Genomic DNA, 20,250 nt, shown 5'->3' on the forward strand with positions numbered 1-20,250 from the left:
AGACGTGTTGGTGTTAGGGGGGCGGATCGCTGGAGTTGGCTTGTTTGATATATATATATATATATATATATATTTTTTTTGTCCCCTTTGTATGGTATGGCCGGAGGTGTGGAACGGAAAGCAAACCGCGACTGTCGGATGTCACACCGTTGGTGGCGAGGGTGAGAAACACGTTGCCGCCTACAGCTGCTTCTACGCCGAGCGGGTGCGTTAAGTTAGTTGGTTGGTTGGGCGACGTAAAAGTGGAGCGTGGAGGTGTGTGTGAACGTGAGGAGACACGCATTGCATTGTATTTGTACGCGCGAGGTGAGTTAGGAGACCACGCGCCACGACGTACGGTGCCCTCTTTCGACCTGACGTCTGACGTCTGGTTTTTGTTTGTGGAGGCGGTGTCGTCATTCTGGATGTACGTGTATTTTCCGCTCAGTTGAGTGAGGTGACGCGAGACGACGGCGTCGGTGGTGTTTTTGTTTTGTTGTTGGCGCCCCGGGGATGAAGAGGGGCACCCGACGGTAACGAGAGGTTGCACTTTGTGATCGGTCGAATGTCCGGGGAGCGAGGAATAGGGTGGGGGGTTGAAAAGAAACGCCAGTGTAGGGCAACGGGACGGTGAACGTTCCCGTGGTGTCGGAGGTGTGCAGTGGGGGGGAGGAAAAAAAAAAGCGCGTAACGGCGCGGCTGCCGTGGTGGAAACGTTCTCTCCAACTTTGGTGGTGTCCCCTGTGTGTTTTGTTGTTCTCTATATCGTGTGTCCCCTCGCACAAGACGCTCTCTGGGCGGGTTTGATTCATTCATTTTTGCATTGTCACGTAGCGTAGAATGGAATGCGCAAGAGTTGAGTGAGACTGGCGACGGTATATGGTCTGAGCAGCGTCAGCTGCACTGCACACTCCCCGGAAAAGAATCTTGGATGCCGTGCTAACTGAAATTTGGTGGACGGGGTTCTCAGGGCTGTTTTCCTATTTTGTTGTTTGTTTGTCTCTAGTTAAGATGGTGAAATGACGTCGAAGAAGCAGTATTGCAAATACTGTTATGGAAATGCCCTAGTTTGATGAAAGGAAATGTGTGTTGAATATACAGGATGGTAAAGACCAAGTGCGTTGAAAGAAACGTTGTGAAGGAACGAACGTTCCCTGAATTGGTTTCTTTTTGTTCCCGAGTTGTGTACAATGGACGACGGTTGTGCCATATCGCAGCATTGCATCATCCCCAGGTTTTATTTCAATTGAGCGATAAAAAAAGGAAAAAGAGAAGAACAAGAACACTATCGAAATGGTCTATGGTGTGTGACCCACAATTGTTGTCTTTAAATCACTTACCCAACCATGTCGTAAAAATATTTTTTTTTTTTTTTTACAGTGGCTGCCGAATGACCTAGATGTAACAGAGAGAGAGAGAAACACATGGCGTGTCAGATGTTTGTTTTCTTTTCCCCCCCGTCAAGTGGCAAATGCGAACACCGTCAGCTGTAATTGACGATCGACACTAGTATGGCGCGAAAAGGGGGTGCGACCTGTGCAGTTGTGGGTGAAACTTTGGGTGATGGGCTGTCATGCGGCATCGCGTGCGTTCATTACCCCTCGGCGGCGGCGCCGCAGCTCCGTCCAGCTCGCGCTCTCGGAAACAACCCTCTCGTAATGCCGCGTCTCCTCCGTCACTGCAATTTTCAAAGGGAAACCTGTGTGGCCGGTGGGGGTGTGTCAACCGTTGGCCTCAAGCTCCGCCGACAAAAAGTGTTGAGTGTATCCAGTGTGAGAGAGGTTGACGCTTTTCGTGGGGTGTGTGTGTGTGTGTGTGGCAATGTTTTGAAAAGTTTGCAACGTACGTTAAGAAGTGTTGACGCTGAAACTTGCGGGCTGTGTGGCCCTGGTGGTTGGCTGGCTGGAGACGCGGGCGTGTCCAGTCGGTCGGTTGTTGTGGCTGAAAGGTACGTATACGGTTCCGCCGTCCCGTCGGAACTGCGTCTGTCTGGAAGGTATGACGTGACGTGCAGTTTTTATTAGGTCAGCCCTTGTTGTGTATTGTTCCATTTGTTGCTCACTCGTCACCCGTATTTGGTGTGGCGATGTATGTGGACGTACTGCTGGATCAGTGTCAGGGTTTCCGTGGGAGGTGTTGGTTGGGGTTGGATTTGCCTGACACGGCTGAGTCCGCAATTGGCCTGCCGTTCGTTGATGCGATATGTGGGTTCTGAGGAAGAATGTGTACGAGATAGTTGCCCCTGCCCTGCCCTTTCTTTCGCGTTCGTGTGTGCCCCCCTTGTTGTGTAGTGTGGGTTGAAAATGGTTCTTTACCGAGTGGGGGGGAATGGGATGGACGGATCCGTTGCTGTTGCTGTCACCGTCAAGACAACGCACGCACGCACGCACCCCTGTCCTACGAGAAGGTGTGTCAACCGGGGTTTCGGTAGTCGTGTGTGTAGGGGACGGGGAGAAGCAAAGTGGAGAGTGCGGCACGGGCAGAGAGTGGAATTGGGGCGCGTTGATGTTGGGAAACATCCCCCAAGGGTTGCGGGATGATGTGGCGGTGAGAGCGGGGGGCGGGGGAGAAAAGAAAAGCGAAAAAGAACTAAGGAAGAGGAGGAGGCGTGCGTGCGCGCAGTGGCGGGGCACCAAAGACCTGTCGTGTGGTGTCGGCCGAACGCGAGCGCGAACGCGAACGCGTGTGCGGGGCAGCGTCGGCACGGAGAAGCGAGGAGGAGAGAGAGAGAGAGAGAGAGAGAGAGAGAGCTGGTCTGATGGGTATTTTTTACCCCCTGTACTCGAAGGACCGGATCTGTCCTTGATCCCTGCCTTCTGTCTGATTATGTTGGGTAACAAAATGATGGGTCTCTTGGGTGTGTGTAGATGTTTGTTGTTTGAGTGAGTGTTATGGTGTTTGTATTTTATTTTTGTTTATCATGGTATGTTGTAGTTTGTGGTGTTTTGTCGTGATGGGAAATGTCGTTCTTGGGTCGGGTGGATTTTGTCCCAGATTTCTGATGAGTGGGTGGTTCGAATCCGTGGTTTGGTGGAAAAAAAAAAAAAAAAAAAAAAAAAAAAAAAAAAAAAAAAAAAAAAAAAACAACTTTATGGATTTTTCTTTGGATGATTTCCGGGATTTTGATTGAGTATGTTATGGTTTGTGTATATGTCTCGGTTTGTCTGGTACCGGCCGGCATCAGCAGTAATTCTGAAGTATTTGTTCTGCACCCTTTTTTACTCTTGTTATGTTTGGTGTCTGCGGCCATTGACCAGATTTTCAGAGCCGTAAGTGATGGCTGGTTCCTATGACGGTTTTGAAGATTTTCTTTTTGGCGCGCATATTTATTCTGTTTCCTTTGATGATTGGGTACAGTCTGAATATTGCTGCTGCAGCCTTGTTACAAACGTGTGTAACATGGTCTCTAAATGTCAACCTCTTGTCCAGCTTGATGCCTAGATACTTTATTGTGCCTGACCATGGAAGATTGTTATTTCTGAGGCGTATATGCAGGTTAGGAGGTATTCTTTTTGAATGTGAATCGTATTGTATTGCTTGGGTTTTCTCCGCGTTTATTGTTTTTTGTTTCCATTGGTTAGCCCATTTCTGGATGGATTGTAGGTGTTGCTCTATTTTTGTGACTCTATATTGCAGGTTAGAACTGCTGCGGTAGACTGCAGTGTCGTCTGCAAATAGTGACAAGTGTCCTCCCAGCTGTTTGTTTGTGTATATTGAGTAGAGAATGGGCCCCAGCACTGAGCCTTGCGGGACTCCAGCCTCTATGGATCTAGTGTTACTTGCCGCTCCTGGTACATGGACATAGAATGCTCCGTTGCGGAGAAAAGAAGCAATAATGTGGATGGGGCAGTTGTACTGGTGGAGCTTGTAGATAAGGCGTTATCCGATGTCAAGCAGGACTGCTCCAGTACTGTGTCTAATGTTTCTGGCCTGACATATGTGCTCGACTAGTCTGGTCACCTGGTGGGTGGTGCTGTGTTCTTCGCGGAATCGGAATTGTTGTGGGATGATTATGTTGTTATCCTTTAAGAATTGAATTTCTTCAGTTCAGTTTGAATGAGCTTTCCGAGGACCTTTCCAAGGAAGTTGGCCTATAGTTTTGCGGAAATAATAAGTCCTTGTTTGGCTTTGGTAATGTGATGACTCGGGCCTGTTTCCAAGTAGTTTAGTCTGAAGCAAGCATTATATATTGATGTTAGATAGATAATTGATAGTTGCTGGAGGTAGGTGATGTAGTAGTTGCGGTTTGATGGAATCTGGGCCTGATGCCTTCTTAGGATGTGTGTATGTTTGTGATGTGATAAGATACGGGGTTTCTGCGTTTATTGGATTGTGAAAGATGTTCTGATCGGGGCACTTAGGATGCGGTTTTACCCTTCTGAGTACCATTTCCTGGTGGTCATCAGTTTCGTCATCTACCGCTTCTGGTGCTTGGAATTGCCTTTCTAGTGAATCCGCCAGTGCTTCAGCTCGGTCTGTGGGGTCGTTCCTTCCCCATGTAGATGTAGATGTTTCGTGTCTAGTTTACGAGTTTTAAGAAATTTCCAGAATTTTTCCTGGTCCCTTCCTGCTTCTCGTAACGTTTCCTCCCACGCCTCGCTACGGTGGTTTTCGGAGCTCTCTTTTTGATCCTCCCGGCCAATTGCTCTGATTTTCGTCGGTCGGCTGGGTCCCTGTAGTTTCTGGCGCGCGCGGGCTGCGGTTGGCGCCTTTGGTGGCAACGGCCGGGGCAAGCAGCGGTGTGTGGTGTGGTGCGGGGCGGGCAGGGGCAGGGGCAGGGGCAGTGGTGGTTGACGGATGGCCTGGGGGCCGAAAAACGGGGCCGGACGGCGGACGGCGGACGGCGGACGGATGTTGAGAGAGGCGGCGCGCACGCGTCTCGCGCGGACACAGGCGCCACAGCGTTGATGATTGGAAGGAGGTGCGGTGCGGGGATGGGCCCAGGAAAAAAGACGGTCGTGGCCCCTGTCTTGGGTGCGTGTCGACGTCAGCACCGTCGGTGTGGTGTGGGCAGGGAGGGGGGAAAAGCGGGCTGCGGGCTGCGGAGGGAATGGTGGTGGGGAGTAGGCACACATGTGGGCGGGCGCAAAATCGGCCGGTGCCCGTAAACCGCGGCGGGATATTGGGTGGAAAAGAGGGAAATTGTAGAAAGGAAAACAAGCGGAGGGGGCGAATGTGGTGGGGTGGGGGGACGGGCGGGGGCGAGGCGACAGCTTGCTTTTTCTTTTTCATTTTATTTTATTTTGTTGTAGTGTTTTTGTTTTTTTTTTTTTGTTTTTTTTTGCGTGTGTGTGGCCTTGGAGAGGCTGGTCTTGTGTGGCTTACGCTTTGGGTGCGTGTGTTGGTACTTTTTCGTTTTTTTCTTGTTCTGCAGAGCAGGGGCGGGGCGGTGGGAACGGCTGGCTGGCTGTGCCCAGAGGAGGAGGAGACGCTGGCGGCGGGCCCGGCTCCTGGGGCTGCTGTTGCATGCGCTGTGCAAAGAAAGGAAGAGTGGGTTTGTTTGGCTGGTGAAGTGCATTATTTAAGTGTGGGCTTGCCGGCCTGGCTCCGATGCGCAGGTAGATAGATGCCGGCGGCGACCGCAGGCAGGCGCGTTGTGTGTACAGAGGGACGAGCCATGTGTTTTGCAAGCAGGACGTGGCGTGCCGAGTGGAGAGGAGGCGGCGGCTCGGCTCGGTTCGGCCCGGTCCGGCGGTGCCGCGCTGTTGTCGCGGACGTGAGCGCCCCCTGGCGGGCGGGTGGTTGGCGGCGGCGTGGTGGACGCGTGTGGCAGTTGTGTGCACGGGTTGCTTGGGCGAGTGAGCAGTGGCTGGCGGTGTTGGCGCGTCGTCGGGGAGGTATGTGTTGCGGCCGCGTCTGCTGCGCGCTGCGTCGTTGTGTCGACTGTGTGTGGGCGTGGGCACGTGTGCTCTGCCGAGGGCGTCGTAAAAAAGTGGGTCGCGGTGTGCGTGCGTAGCCCGTGATGATGTATTGTGCGTCGCGTCGTTGTGTGCGAAACGGATGCCGAGAGGTGTGTGGTGAGTGCGAAGCGCGAATGTGCGGCGTTTGGCGGTTTCGGTGTGTTTTCTGTTTTTGCGGCGTGAGAGTGGGGCTGGCTGGCTGTTTGTTGTTGGTTGCCTTGTGTGTGTAGGTTGATGGCGCGACGCGGAGGGGACGCCGTTTGCTGCGTGCCTTGCCTCGCGTGTGTTTGGGTCGTGGGGGCGGTGTTTTTGTTTGTATTTGGATTTTCATTTTTTGGCGTGTTGTGTCGTGTATGGCAAGGGCGAGAGGAGTAGTGCGGTAGTGGTAGTGCAGTAGTGTCGTTGCGGCACGGGCGTCTGGTGGGGCTGTGCGTCGTGGCGGGGAAGGTGTGTAGGTTGCGGCGATGCGGCGAGCCCAGCCCGTCGTTTGACGGTGTGCCGGGTGAGTTGCGCTGCGAATCGAGTGTGGCGGGAAGGGAGCTGCGTGGCGCCTGCGTCCGTTGGCAGCAGGGGCTGTGCTTTTGAGAGTTTGTTTGATTTCGGGACGACGACGACGACGACGACTGGTTGGTTGGTTGGTTGGTTGGTGGGTGGGGTGGCGTGCACGTTTGTCGTACTGGGCGAGTCGATTGCCTGCCGGCTGGCGAAAGGTGCGCCGCCGCCGCCCGTCTCTCGCGCTCTGTGTTGTTTTTTTTTTTTTTTCTGTGTGTGTCGGCTGCGTTTTTGTTTGCGGTGCGCGCGAAAACGGTGGTGCCGAAAGTGTGCCGGCGTGGCGTTGCGACCGCGACCGCGACCGCGACGAGCCGCGGGCGCGCCATTTGGCTGGTGTTGCGTGAAGAGCGGCTGTGTACGGGTAGTGGCTGTAGCCGTACGTGTACGTGCATCCGGCCCGGCCGCCAGCCCAGCCCAGCCCAGCCGAGTCGGGTGAGCGGAGGCCGACACGTGGTGGTGCTGTGCTCTCTCGGCTCGGGGGGGTTTGTGTGTGTGTGCGTGCGTGCGTGCGTGCGTGTGTGTGTGTGTGTGTGTGTGTGTGTGTGTGTGTGTGTGTGTGTGTCTCGTTCGCTCTCCGGAATCTGCTCGTTCTGCTGATCCCCGCCTGTCGGCGTCGTTTATTTTTACTTATTTATTTTTTACCTGTTGTTTGTTTTTCGACGTCGTCTTGCAGTTTTGTCCTTTGCGGCGTGCCGACGACCCGCCGCGCGACCTTATGAAACCCCAAAGCGTGGCGTGGCCGAGCCGCAGCAGCTAAGGGGGTGCGGCCGCCTCGACGCCTTAACCTCCTAAACTTCTTTAAGCCGTTAACGCAGCCACCTAAACTAACGTAACCTAACCTAAGCCCTTAGGCCAACCCCCAAGTCGCCTTAACCTAACGTACGTGACCGCAACCTTAGCTTAACGCCTACGTTAAGACGTGACGTCACGTCAACGCTTAACCTAACCCTGACGCCTTCTTAGCCTAACCTGACGTAACCTAAGGTAAGGTAACCGTTGAAAGAAAGAAACCACCTTTGTTTTGACGTTGAGGCGTGTAAGGTCGGCTGTGAGGGCAGATTCGGTGTGTCTGTAGTTGGGGCTGGCTGGTAAATTTATTTTGTTTGTTTGTTTATCGTTGTTTTGTTTTCGCCTGTGGCGGGGGGGTTGGCGCTCCGTCGGCCGGTGCCATGTTGCGCAGGCGGCGATCGTAAAAAAGTAAAAAAAAAAAAAAAAAAGAAAAAAAAATGTGTTGGAAGGGCTGTGGGTGTTGGCGGGCGAGGCGAGAGGAGGAGGACGGCCCGCGGCCGTGGCCCGACGGCTGCGGGCCGATCGGGAAAACGGCGGAAGGCGATGGGGCGGCGGAGGTGCGTTTGTGCACGGCCGTCATCGCCGCACGACTCGGCTCGTGTGGCTGTGGCGCCGGCCGCGGTGGCCGGGCTGCCGCGGCGACGGTGTGGGAGTTTTGACGAAGGTTTGGCCATTGTGGCGGGTCGTCGGCTGGGGCTGTGGGGGCGGCATTTGGGCGGGGGCGGCGATTCTCGGCGGGCCGACCCAGGCTGTGGCGCGCGGTGGCTGCAGTTTGGCCGTGGTTTGCGGCGCCGCCGCGGCGACTGGTTGGCGACCGTGGTGTCGGTGTGTGTAGCCCCATCCTCGGTGGTTTGAATGGCGCGGGTGGTTGCGGCGCAGGTTGGGGGCTGCTCCGCGCAGGCTGTCGGACGTTGGGCGGTAGCAAGCGCGGGAGGCGCGGCGCGGCGGCGCGGCGGCGCGCCGAGTGGCGGCCGCTCTCTCGGCCGTCCGCGCCCGCCCGCGACACTGGCTGGGCCAGGCGCGTGCGCGGCTATTCTCTGCTGCGCGCCCCTCGCTGTTGTGCGTCGTCGAAGGAGAGAAGGAAGCGAAACCAAGGGGAAAAAAAGAAAAGAGAACAGGCAAAAGATGGCAGACCAGGCGGCTACGAACGAGACTGCCGCGGCACCCGCCGCCACCGGCACTACGAAGAAGGCCAAGTCTGCGTCGTCTGCGAAGAAGCCGCGCGCCAAGCCTGCGCACCCGCGCACCTCTGAGATGGTGACGGCCGCCATCAAGAGTCTGAAGGAGCGCGGCGGGTCGTCGCTGCAGGCGATCAAGAAGTACATTGCCGCGCACTACAAGCTGGACGCGGAGAAGCTGGCGCCCTTTATCAAGAAGTACCTCAAGTCGGCCGTCGTGGCTGGCGAGCTGGTGCAGACGAAGGGGAAGGGCGCGTCGGGCTCTTTCAAGCTTGCCGGCGCCGGCGGCGGGGCGGCCGAGGGCGGCAAGGCTCGTGGTGGCGGCGGTGGTGCGAAGAAGAAGCGCGCCGCTCCGGCCAGCAAGGAGAAGAAGGGGGCCCGTGCGGCCGGCGCAAAGAAGGCTGGCGGCGTGAAGGCGGCGACCGGTCGGAAGGCGGGCGCCGCCAAGAAGGCGTCTGCGGCGTCGGCCGCTCCCGCGGGTGCGAAGAAGGCGGCTGCGGCCAAGCCGGCCAAGGCCAAGTCGCCGTCGAAGGCGAAGAAGGCCGCCAAGGTTCCGACGAAGAAGCCGAAGGCGCCGCGCCCGAAGAAGGCGACGGCGACGCCGTCTAAGGCGAAGGCTTCGCCCAAGAAGAAGAAGTAAAAAGGGCAGGGAAGGGTTGGCGGTTGACACCGTCGCCTGGTGGCCGGCGCGCAACCAGAGGCTGTCGCGCGGTCCCGGACAAAAACAAAAACGGCCCTTCTCAGGGCCATCAAAGCACGTCGGGAAGGTGTTGATTGTCGTGTCGTGGTCGGTCGGTTGCCTTGTCTGTCTGTCTTGCTTGCTGGCGTTTGTTTGTTTGTTTCATGTGTGGATGGTGTTTGCGTGCCGCGGTGGTTGGATTGTGGGGTCGTTGGCGGGCGTGGGCGGCGGCGCCGCGGTTGGTGTTACATAAAGTGTATTTTACTTTTATTATTTTTACCTATTTATTTTGCGCCGCGTTTGTTTGTTTGTCTTGGTGGTGGTTTTGGAATAGTCTTTTTTGCTTTGCTTTGCTTTGCTTTCCGGGCGTCACGTTTTGTGCCGTGGCCTGTGTGGGTGGCGCTATTGACGCTTGCGACTTGGCTCGGCCGGTGCGGTGCTTTTTTTTTTTTTTTTTTTTTTTTTGGAAACGGCGGCGCCGGGCCGGGCCGGGCCGGGGGTGGGACGACTGGACTGGACTGGAGAGTGAGTGGGGAACTAGTCGTTGCGACCGACAAAGTTTTGCTCGCGACGGAGAGACGTTAGTGGCCCTGAAAAGGGCCGTTTTGTTTGTTTGGCGGTGTGCGGGTTTAGGCGCGCTCGCCGCGGATGCGGCGCGCGAGCTGGATGTCCTTGGGCATGATGGTGACTCGCTTGGCGTGGATTGCGCACAGGTTGGTGTCTTCGAAGAGGCCGACGAGGTAGGCCTCGCTGGCCTCCTGCAGGGCCATGACTGCGGAGCTCTGGAAGCGCAGGTCGGTCTTGAAGTCCTGGGCGATCTCGCGCACTAGGCGCTGGAATGGCAGCTTGCGGATGAGCAGCTCTGTGCTCTTCTGGTAGCGCCTGATTTCTCGCAGGGCGACGGTGCCCGGCCTGTAGCGGTGGGGCTTCTTGACGCCGCCGGTGGCGGGCGCGCTCTTCCTCGCCGCCTTGGTGGCGAGCTGTTTGCGCGGCGCCTTTCCGCCGGTGGACTTGCGGGCCGTTTGCTTTGTCCGGGCCATGGCTACTGCGGATGCGGATGCGGCGTGGAGGATATGCGTGCGCGACGGCGTCCGGTGCTGCCTTGACAACGGGCCCGCGCGCCCCGGGTGCTGCGCTTATATGCCCTCGGTGCGCGGTGGTGGGGGGAGGGGAGGGCGGGCCGCGGGGCCCCAGAGTCTATATAGGGGGGCGGCGCGCGCGCTGGGCGCCACAACCGTAGCCGACTCGCTAGCGCCGGGTGAGGAGCTTGCCTTGCTTTCTTGTTTTTTATATTATTGTGGTTGAGACGCTTGAAGAAGAAGAAGAATGACAGGCCGCGGCAAGGGAGGAAAGGGGCTCGGCAAGGGTGGCGCCAAGCGGCACCGCAAGGTGTTGCGCGACAACATCCAGGGCATCACGAAGCCCGCGATCCGCCGCCTGGCGCGCAGGGGCGGCGTGAAGCGCATCTCTGGTCTGATCTACGAGGAGACGCGCGGAGTGCTGAAGGTGTTCCTGGAGAACGTGATCCGCGACGCGGTGACGTACACTGAGCACGCCAAGCGCAAGACTGTGACGGCCATGGACGTGGTGTACGCCCTGAAGAGGCAGGGGCGCACCCTGTACGGTTTCGGCGGTTAGGCGGTGTGAGACCGAAGGAAGGAAAGAGAGAGATTGAGAAACGGCCCTTTTCAGGGCCACCACAGTGTTCGGAAGTTGAAAAGTGCGAAAGAGTCTGTGTTGCTGGTTTTTTCTCTTTTCCTTTTTAGTCTACTTGGCCTTTTAGTTTTGTTTGGAGGGTTTTTTTGACGTGGTGTGCGGTGCGGTTGGGAGGGAAGGAAGCGTGCCCTTGCGTTGTGTGAGCTCCTTCCTTCCTTCCTTCCTTCCTTCCCCTCCCTCTTTGCTTGTATGCTTCTTGTCGGTGGATGGGCTGTGTGTTGCGGCGCGGCTGAGTGCCGAGGGGTTATTTTTGAGGTGTGTTGTTGTGCGCCACGTGTGCTGGTTAATGGTCGCGAGACTGTGCGTGCGTGGAGTTGAGTGGAGGAGGTGGCCAAGTACGTGTGTACAAGATGGCGGCGCCTGTGTGTGTAAGAAGGAAAAAACCGTACACAGAAAGAGAGAGAGAAAAGTGGTGCGACGAACGACTGGAATTCTGCTTTGGACGTAGGTTTGTGTGGTGGCCCTGAAAAGGGCCGATTGTGTTTTGTTTTTTGAGCCGAGGCGGCAAATGGCGCGCTGCGTGCCAAGGGAGCACGCGGCGGTTGCCGATTGCGCTGTCTCTCTTTTAGGCCTTCTTCTCGGTCTTCTTTGGCAGCAGGACGGCCTGGATGTTGGGCAGGACACCTCCCTGTGCGATGGTGACGCCCGACAAGAGCTTGTTGAGCTCCTCGTCGTTGCGTATGGCGAGCTGCAGGTGGCGCGGGATGATGCGCGTCTTCTTGTTGTCGCGGGCCGCGTTTCCGGCCAGCTCGAGCACCTCAGCCGCGAGGTACTCCATGACGGCGGCGAGGTAGACGGGCGCCCCGGCGCCGACGCGCTCGGCGTAGTTTCCCTTGCGCAGGAGGCGGTGGATTCTGCCGACCGGGAACTGGAGCCCAGCCCTGCTTGAGCGGGACTTTGACTTGCCCTTGACTTTGCCTCCCTTTCCGCGTCCGGACATGGCGATGGGCTAGTTTGGAAAGAAGCGAGAAAGAAAAGCACAACGCCCCAAACGGTGCGAGCCGCAGCGAGTCGAGCAGCGGAGTGCGTGCCGGCGCCGGCGGGGTGGGGGTCCTTTATGGGCTCGGGTGCGGCGGCCGGTTGCGCGCGCGCCCCATTGGTCGGCGGCCGCAGCAGGGCGAGCTGGTAAAGGTGCGGCGGCGGCGTGCGGCGGGTGCCTGGCGCCAGAATTCCGAGGTGGGACTGCTAAGCGGACGGACGTGCGTCTACCTGTGCTCCGCGCCGCTATTGTGCTCCCAGCCCTGGAAATACCCACCGCGCGCTCTCGCCGCCTTTGTGCAGAGCTCGCCTCGTTGCTTGCTTCTCGTGTGCTTGGTCGCCGCCTTGCGTGCTCGCGCAATAGCTTCGTGCTTGGTCGTATCGTCGGTGCTGGCGGTCCGCGCTGTGTTCTGGATTTCCGGACGTGGTCGGGTGTGCGTTATCGGTAAAAAGCAAAATTGTCGTTTCTGAAAAGCAAAAGTCGTCTTGCACACTCGGCGCGGACGGGGCTCTAGACCACGTGGGCGCTCGCTCTGACATGGGATAGACCGTGAAGAAAGAGGAACATCACGCCTCGAGTAGGTGAATATATATAGTCGAAATTGTTCGAGAATTTCTGTGCCATAGGTGTTAGGGAAGCTGCAGTCCAGGGACCCGCCGAGCCACATAGTCAAACAGACTGACTGTGAGGCCCTTGGTGGTATCCCGCGCCTGCTAGGTGTAGGGAAATTTTTTTTTTTCCACTGGCGCGGAAATTGTCGAAATATAGGCTTCCCTATCTGAAACCTTATAACATCGAGTAGGTGCCCGCCATGGCGGACACACGTGATCCAACCTCTGTCAGCGTCCCTCATGGAGTGCAGCCACACGACAGTTCACTTCCACCATCGTCATCATCACATTCACATACTTCAATTCATCCCCCCTCTTCACCTTCCTCGTCAGACACTAGCTGTGACTCTGACCAGCTGGTCATAGCCACAGACAGCGACTCGGGCTCGGTCTCCTCATTGACCGACCCTGAAGTCAGACGTAGCGAAAGGCTACGTAAGATCAACTCTGGGCAGCCCCCGCAACCCGCAGCCGCGGAGAAACTCCGGGCGCGCGAAAACCAGAGCGTGGTTTCAAATGCGCAAGACGCAAAAGTACGACAACCACCACTAGACCAGCAGAAGCAACATCAACAAAAGCAGGTGGATCACTCAACTGCGACCGCAGATGCGTCCAATAATCAAAAGCAAAATCAAATTGCAGGCGTCGGAACGGTGCAAGGCGCTCAAAACACAACGGTGCCCCCAGCAATGACACAAACTCAGCGCCAGCCCAGAGGCAGAAGGGTGCCCCCGATAACGGTTTTTGAGACCAAAGGGTACACTACCCTAATCGGTCAGATACAAGGGAAGCTGAAAGGAGCACTAAGCACATCCTACAAGGGTGACAGCATCGTATACCAGGCAACAAATCCCGAGGACTTCCATTTCCTCAAAGAAGAATTTCGAAAACGGAAGATTGAATTCTTCACATACAGTGACGACCCGAAGGGGACACTTAAGGTCGTCATTAAAAAGCTCACTCCATACTGGACCACAGACGATGTCAAAAACGCCCTAATTGAGAAAGGGTTTCAAGTGCAGGACGTGTTTCAGCAAACGAAACCGCAGACCATTGTAAACGAATACGGCGAAACAGTCTCGGCTCCCAGAATAAAAACGGCCAATTTTCAAGTGAATCTCCTGAACACTGCTGAGGCTCGCAAAATATTCAAAGTTACACATCTGCTACACATGCAGGTCACGGTGGAGCTATACAAAAGACCAAACGGTCCGACGCAATGTTATCTGTGTCAACGCTTTGGGCATGGGGCGTCTCAGTGTGAACTTAGACCCCGCTGCGTGAAATGCGCCGGGCCACACCTTTCTGGGGCCTGCACTAAAAAGCCCGACGCGCCAGCAACGTGCGCAAACTGCGGGGGCAACCATCCAGCCTCCTTCAGGGGCTGCTCAGAGCGAGAGCGGATCGTCCAGGCCTGGGAACGAAGACGAGCACCCCCAACCAGCAGACATGTCCCACCAACCACCACACCGCGAACAGCAGCGGCAACAAAACCACCCCCGCCACCACCTGCGGATACACCACACTCCTCCCCTCCACCAAAACAAACTCAGGTGGGAACAAATACATTAGAAACTCCCTCAACACCACAGGAAGCAGTTGCATCCTGTTCCCCACCACCGGAGCGATCTCCGCCCCAAGCACAGCCCACGCTCGCCGAAATAGTGAGAACAGGGCGCACCCCACCAAACTCCCCTAAAACAAAGCCCACAATCCCGAAACAACAACCTGGCAGAATCCTGCCCTCCAAGGTGACTCTACATCCGCCGCTAACCGCACCTCCCCCCAGCACCTGTGTTCTAAAGGAACAGACAAGTGCGACACCTCTCCCCTCAACCTCTGCAGCGACTGAGGCTGCCCCCCCACTAGCCAGTCATTCAATGGCAACCGCCACAGAGCCCCCAACTGCTCCTGCGGTGACAATTCAAACCAACATCGCCAGTGACAACACCACTGCCCAGCAAAGCATCACAGAGGACTCACAGGTACAAACACCTCAAATTTTATCACAAATCTGGCAGTTTGTCAAAAACCTTCTCCCTCAAAATTTTGTTACCAAAATCACACAGATTATCAATCAGTTCTTAGCAGCCCCAGATCTTCTCAGTAAAGTGACACTAATTATCACAAACATCCTGCCCCTGCTCCTAAATGGCAAATGAAAACCAGCACATCACTATCGCCATCTGGAACGCTGACGGTGTTTCCCACGATCGATTCGAGCTCGAGATGTTCCTCGATGACCATGGGGTGGATGTGGCACTCCTAAACGAGACCCACCTAACCCCTGATGAGAGCTTTCGAGTCCGAAATTATGTGTTGGCCAGAAATGACCGCCCTAACAGACCAGGTGGCGGTACAGCCATTCTCATTAAAAATCGAATATGCCACAGGGTAATACAAACGCCACCACTCATAAACACAGAGGCAACAGCAGTCGAAGTTATTCTTAACAACCACCCCACACTTCTGGTGGCGGCATACCACCCACCCCAAGCCAGACTGTTTCCCAGTGACCTGGACGATCTCTTGGACATAAACCACAGAACCATAATAGGAGGGGACCTGAATGCCAAGCACAGGGCATGGGGATGTCGTACTACAAACACAAGTGGCAACAAACTACTGAGATACCTTGATAACCATCCAGCAGTAAGGGTTGTCTCAACTGATGAGCCTACTCATGTTCCCTATGACTCCAGGTGCCTGCCTGACAAATTGGACATATTCCTCTTAAAAAACGTTAACCTCAACACAACGACAGAGGTAATCAACAGCCTAAATTCAGACCATAGCCCTGTTATTCTAAGATTTCAGGGTGACCAAGACATTCCAAGTAACAGAATAATTACAACTTACAACACAAATTGGGCGAGGTACAAGGAACTGGTCACTCTACACATACCTGACCAGGCTCCTGACATGCAGACCCCAGAAGAAATCGACCAGGCTATAGCAGAATTAACCCAAATCATCACGACGTGTGGGGAAGCATCAACCATCAAAATAACGCACAACAGCGGACGGAGCAACCTGCCCCCAGACCTTGCGCAACTAATTACGGACAAGAACAGAACGCGCAAGAGATGGCAAACTTTTCGTGACCCCCAAGACAGGAGACGCATGTTTAGGATGGCCAGGGAAATCCAGACCAGACTTAAACTGCTACGAAGTGCTAGATGGGAACAAAGCCTGCAAACAGCAGAGCAAAATCCCGAAAAATTCTGGGGAATCATCAGATCCAGACGACAACCCCAAAAAGCCAGCAGACCACTTCATGGGCAAAACGGTTTAGTCTATACCCCACACGACAAAGCAACCGCCATGGCAAACACGCTCGAGCTGCAGTTCCAAGAGAATATAATCGATGAAGACGAGGAAGAAGCAGAAGCCCTGGAGCGCAGAGTTGAGCGTCACCTACATCGAACACTTCGTGCCAGACCAGTCACCAACTTTGTGCCGACCACTGAACGTGCAGTCTCTGTTCTCATCAGGCGAATCGGCAATGCAAAAGCCCCCGGTCCCGATAACATCAAACCCCCCTTTCTTAGAAACCTTCCTCAACCTGCTATCTCTCACCTTACAGCCATCCTAAACAGTTGCCTCTCCATACAATACTTCCCTTCAGCCTGGAAGGTTGCAAAAGTTATTTCCATTCCAAAGCCCAATAAAGATCAGTTATTCCCGCAAAACCACCGCCCTATCTCCCTACTATGTCATCTCTCCAAACTTCTCGAAATTCTTATACAAAACTCCCTACTCCAGTTTCTATCCATAAACAACATCATCATCCCTGAACAATTTGGTTTTCGTGCTGGACATAGCACTGTACAGCAAGCCATTCGCCTGGTGGAGCATGTCTGCACGGAGAAGAGCCAGGGCAACAGCACCGCAGCTATTTTCTTGGATATTGAAAAGGCTTTTGATCGTGTTTGGCATGACGGCTTGCTATATAAGATCTCCAAACTCAACTGCCCTCTCCACCTGCTGAAAATCATTCAGTCTTTCCTCTCTGACAGGAAATTTTACTCATACATAGAAAAGGCAAAAAGTGGCATGAAACTCATAGAAGCAGGTGTCCCACAGGGATCTGTGCTTGGCCCCCTCCTATATCTTCTGTATACAAATGACATCCCGAAAGAGCCGGGTGGCAACATAGCCTTATATGCTGATGACACAGCACTCTATCTCAGTGGCAGAAACATTAATTACCTAGCCTACAGCCTACAACGACATCTCAACAAAGTTGCAAACTGGTGCAACATCTGGAAAATAAAAATAAATGCTGACAAATGTCAAACAATCCTATTTTCTCATAAAATCAAGAAACCCATAATAAACATCACTTACAATGAACAAATACTCCCATGGAAAAATGAAATCACATACTTAGGACTAAAATTGGACAAAAACCTAACATTCAAGCATCACATAAGAGAGGCTAGGAACAAAGGCTCCGCCCGGCTCTACCAACTATACCCATTATTAAAGGGAATGGGATTGTCCATATCAGCAAAGCTCAGAATCTGGAAAACAATAGTCCTGCCTGTCATCCTCTACGGCTCTGAAGTGTGGAGCATGGCAGCAGACACTAATCTAGCCCAATTGGAGGTCGTCCAAAATAAAACCCTAAGAATTATTGCAGACGTACCAAGACTGACTAGCAATGAGGAAATCAGGGCAATGCTAGGGCAACCCTCTTTCTATCACATAATCAAACAAAAATCACAAACATTCTACGAATCATCTCATTCATCACCGTACCAGCTCATCAATACACTGGGACGGAACCCTCACCCTCAACTCAGAGCTCCTATCAACACACTCCATCGCCACTACAGGCGGTAACCATCTTCTCATCCTCATGAAACAGGATACTCATCTCCACTTCTATCAACATCATCATCACTAACACCATCCACCCGGGGGGAAAATCCCCAAGCCATTACTGCACACAAGCCACATACGAACCCACAGGATCATTTCGTGAGACAGAGCGTTGAAAGAACGCTGGCTCTCCAGAACTAGCATGGGTGCAAACCCAGCCATCTCATGTCCGGCGGGTGCCACTGTGTGGGGAGACGCTGACTGGAGCGGAGCGCCTGACTGACTGACTGTTTGTTCGTGATGCCGCCCAAGACTAGCGGGAAAGCCGCCAAGAAGGCTGGCAAGGCGCAGAAGAACATTTCGAAGGGCGACAAGAAGAAGAAGCGCAAGAGGAAGGAGAGCTATGCCATCTACATCTACAAGGTGCTGAAGCAGGTGCACCCTGACACGGGCATCTCTTCGAAGGCGATGAGCATCATGAACAGCTTCGTGAACGACATTTTCGAGCGCATTGCGGCCGAGGCTTCTCGCCTGGCGCACTACAACAAGCGCTCGACCATCACGTCCCGCGAGATCCAGACCGCTGTGCGGCTCTTGCTGCCTGGCGAGCTGGCCAAGCACGCGGTGAGCGAGGGCACGAAGGCGGTGACCAAGTACACGAGCTCCAAGTAAGGAGGTGGCTCTTGGAAATAGGAGGCTCGTCCGCGGCGCGGCGAAGAAAAGAAAAAACGGCCCTTTTCAGGGCCACCGAAATGCCTTTGCGGGAAGGGCGGAATTGTTGTTGTTGTTGTTGTTGTTGTTGTTGTTGTGAGCGGGTGGACGGCGGCACAGCTGTAGCTGTAGCTTGTGGTGTGGTGCGGCGCCGGCGCCTTTGGTTTTGGTGTGACGTTGGGATACGCACTTTAGCCACAGCCGGGTCGTGGGCGTGGGTGTTTCGAGACGTGTTGGTGTTAGGGGGGCGGATCGCTGGAGTTGGCTTGTTTGATATATATATATATATATATATATATTTTTTTTGTCCCCTTTGTATGGTATGGCCGGAGGTGTGGAACGGAAAGCAAACCGCGACTGTCGGATGTCACACCGTTGGTGGCGAGGGTGAGAAACACGTTGCCGCCTACAGCTGCTTCTACGCCGAGCGGGTGCGTTAAGTTAGTTGGTTGGTTGGGCGACGTAAAAGTGGAGCGTGGAGGTGTGTGTGAACGTGAGGAGACACGCATTGCATTGTATTTGTACGCGCGAGGTGAGTTAGGAGACCACGCGCCACGACGTACGGTGCCCTCTTTCGACCTGACGTCTGACGTCTGGTTTTTGTTTGTGGAGGCGGTGTCGTCATTCTGGATGTACGTGTATTTTCCGCTCAGTTGAGTGAGGTGACGCGAGACGACGGCGTCGGTGGTGTTTTTGTTTTGTTGTTGGCGCCCCGGGGATGAAGAGGGGCACCCGACGGTAACGAGAGGTTGCACTTTGTGATCGGTCGAATGTCCGGGGAGCGAGGAATAGGGTGGGGGGTTGAAAAGAAACGCCAGTGTAGGGCAACGGGACGGTGAACGTTCCCGTGGTGTCGGAGGTGTGCAGTGGGGGGGAGGAAAAAAAAAAGCGCGTAACGGCGCGGCTGCCGTGGTGGAAACGTTCTCTCCAACTTTGGTGGTGTCCCCTGTGTGTTTTGTTGTTCTCTATATCGTGTGTCCCCTCGCACAAGACGCTCTCTGGGCGGGTTTGATTCATTCATTTTTGCATTGTCACGTAGCGTAGAATGGAATGCGCAAGAGTTGAGTGAGACTGGCGACGGTATATGGTCTGAGCAGCGTCAGCTGCACTGCACACTCCCCGGAAAAGAATCTTGGATGCCGTGCTAACTGAAATTTGGTGGACGGGGTTCTCAGGGCTGTTTTCCTATTTTGTTGTTTGTTTGTCTCTAGTTAAGATGGTGAAATGACGTCGAAGAAGCAGTATTGCAAATACTGTTATGGAAATGCCCTAGTTTGATGAAAGGAAATGTGTGTTGAATATACAGGATGGTAAAGACCAAGTGCGTTGAAAGAAACGTTGTGAAGGAACGAACGTTCCCTGAATTGGTTTCTTTTTGTTCCCGAGTTGTGTACAATGGACGACGGTTGTGCCATATCGCAGCATTGCATCATCCCCAGGTTTTATTTCAATTGAGCGATAAAAAAAGGAAAAAGAGAAGAACAAGAACACTATCGAAATGGTCTATGGTGTGTGACCCACAATTGTTGTCTTTAAATCACTTACCCAACCATGTCGTAAAAATATTTTTTTTTTTTTTTTACAGTGGCTGCCGAATGACCTAGATGTAACAGAGAGAGAGAGAAACACATGGCGTGTCAGATGTTTGTTTTCTTTTCCCCCCCGTCAAGTGGCAAATGCGAACACCGTCAGCTGTAATTGACGATCGACACTAGTATGGCGCGAAAAGGGGGTGCGACCTGTGCAGTTGTGGGTGAAACTTTGGGTGATGGGCTGTCATGCGGCATCGCGTGCGTTCATTACCCCTCGGCGGCGGCGCCGCAGCTCCGTCCAGCTCGCGCTCTCGGAAACAACCCTCTCGTAATGCCGCGTCTCCTCCGTCACTGCAATTTTCAAAGGGAAACCTGTGTGGCCGGTGGGGGTGTGTCAACCGTTGGCCTCAAGCTCCGCCGACAAAAAGTGTTGAGTGTATCCAGTGTGAGAGAGGTTGACGCTTTTCGTGGGGTGTGTGTGTGTGTGTGTGGCAATGTTTTGAAAAGTTTGCAACGTACGTTAAGAAGTGTTGACGCTGAAACTTGCGGGCTGTGTGGCCCTGGTGGTTGGCTGGCTGGAGACGCGGGCGTGTCCAGTCGGTCGGTTGTTGTGGCTGAAAGGTACGTATACGGTTCCGCCGTCCCGTCGGAACTGCGTCTGTCTGGAAGGTATGACGTGACGTGCAGTTTTTATTAGGTCAGCCCTTGTTGTGTATTGTTCCATTTGTTGCTCACTCGTCACCCGTATTTGGTGTGGCGATGTATGTGGACGTACTGCTGGATCAGTGTCAGGGTTT

The sequence above is a fragment of the Schistocerca gregaria genome, chromosome 10 (genome assembly GCF_023897955.1).
Source record: "Schistocerca gregaria isolate iqSchGreg1 chromosome 10, iqSchGreg1.2, whole genome shotgun sequence".
NCBI classification, from domain to species: Eukaryota; Metazoa; Arthropoda; class Insecta; order Orthoptera; family Acrididae; genus Schistocerca; species Schistocerca gregaria.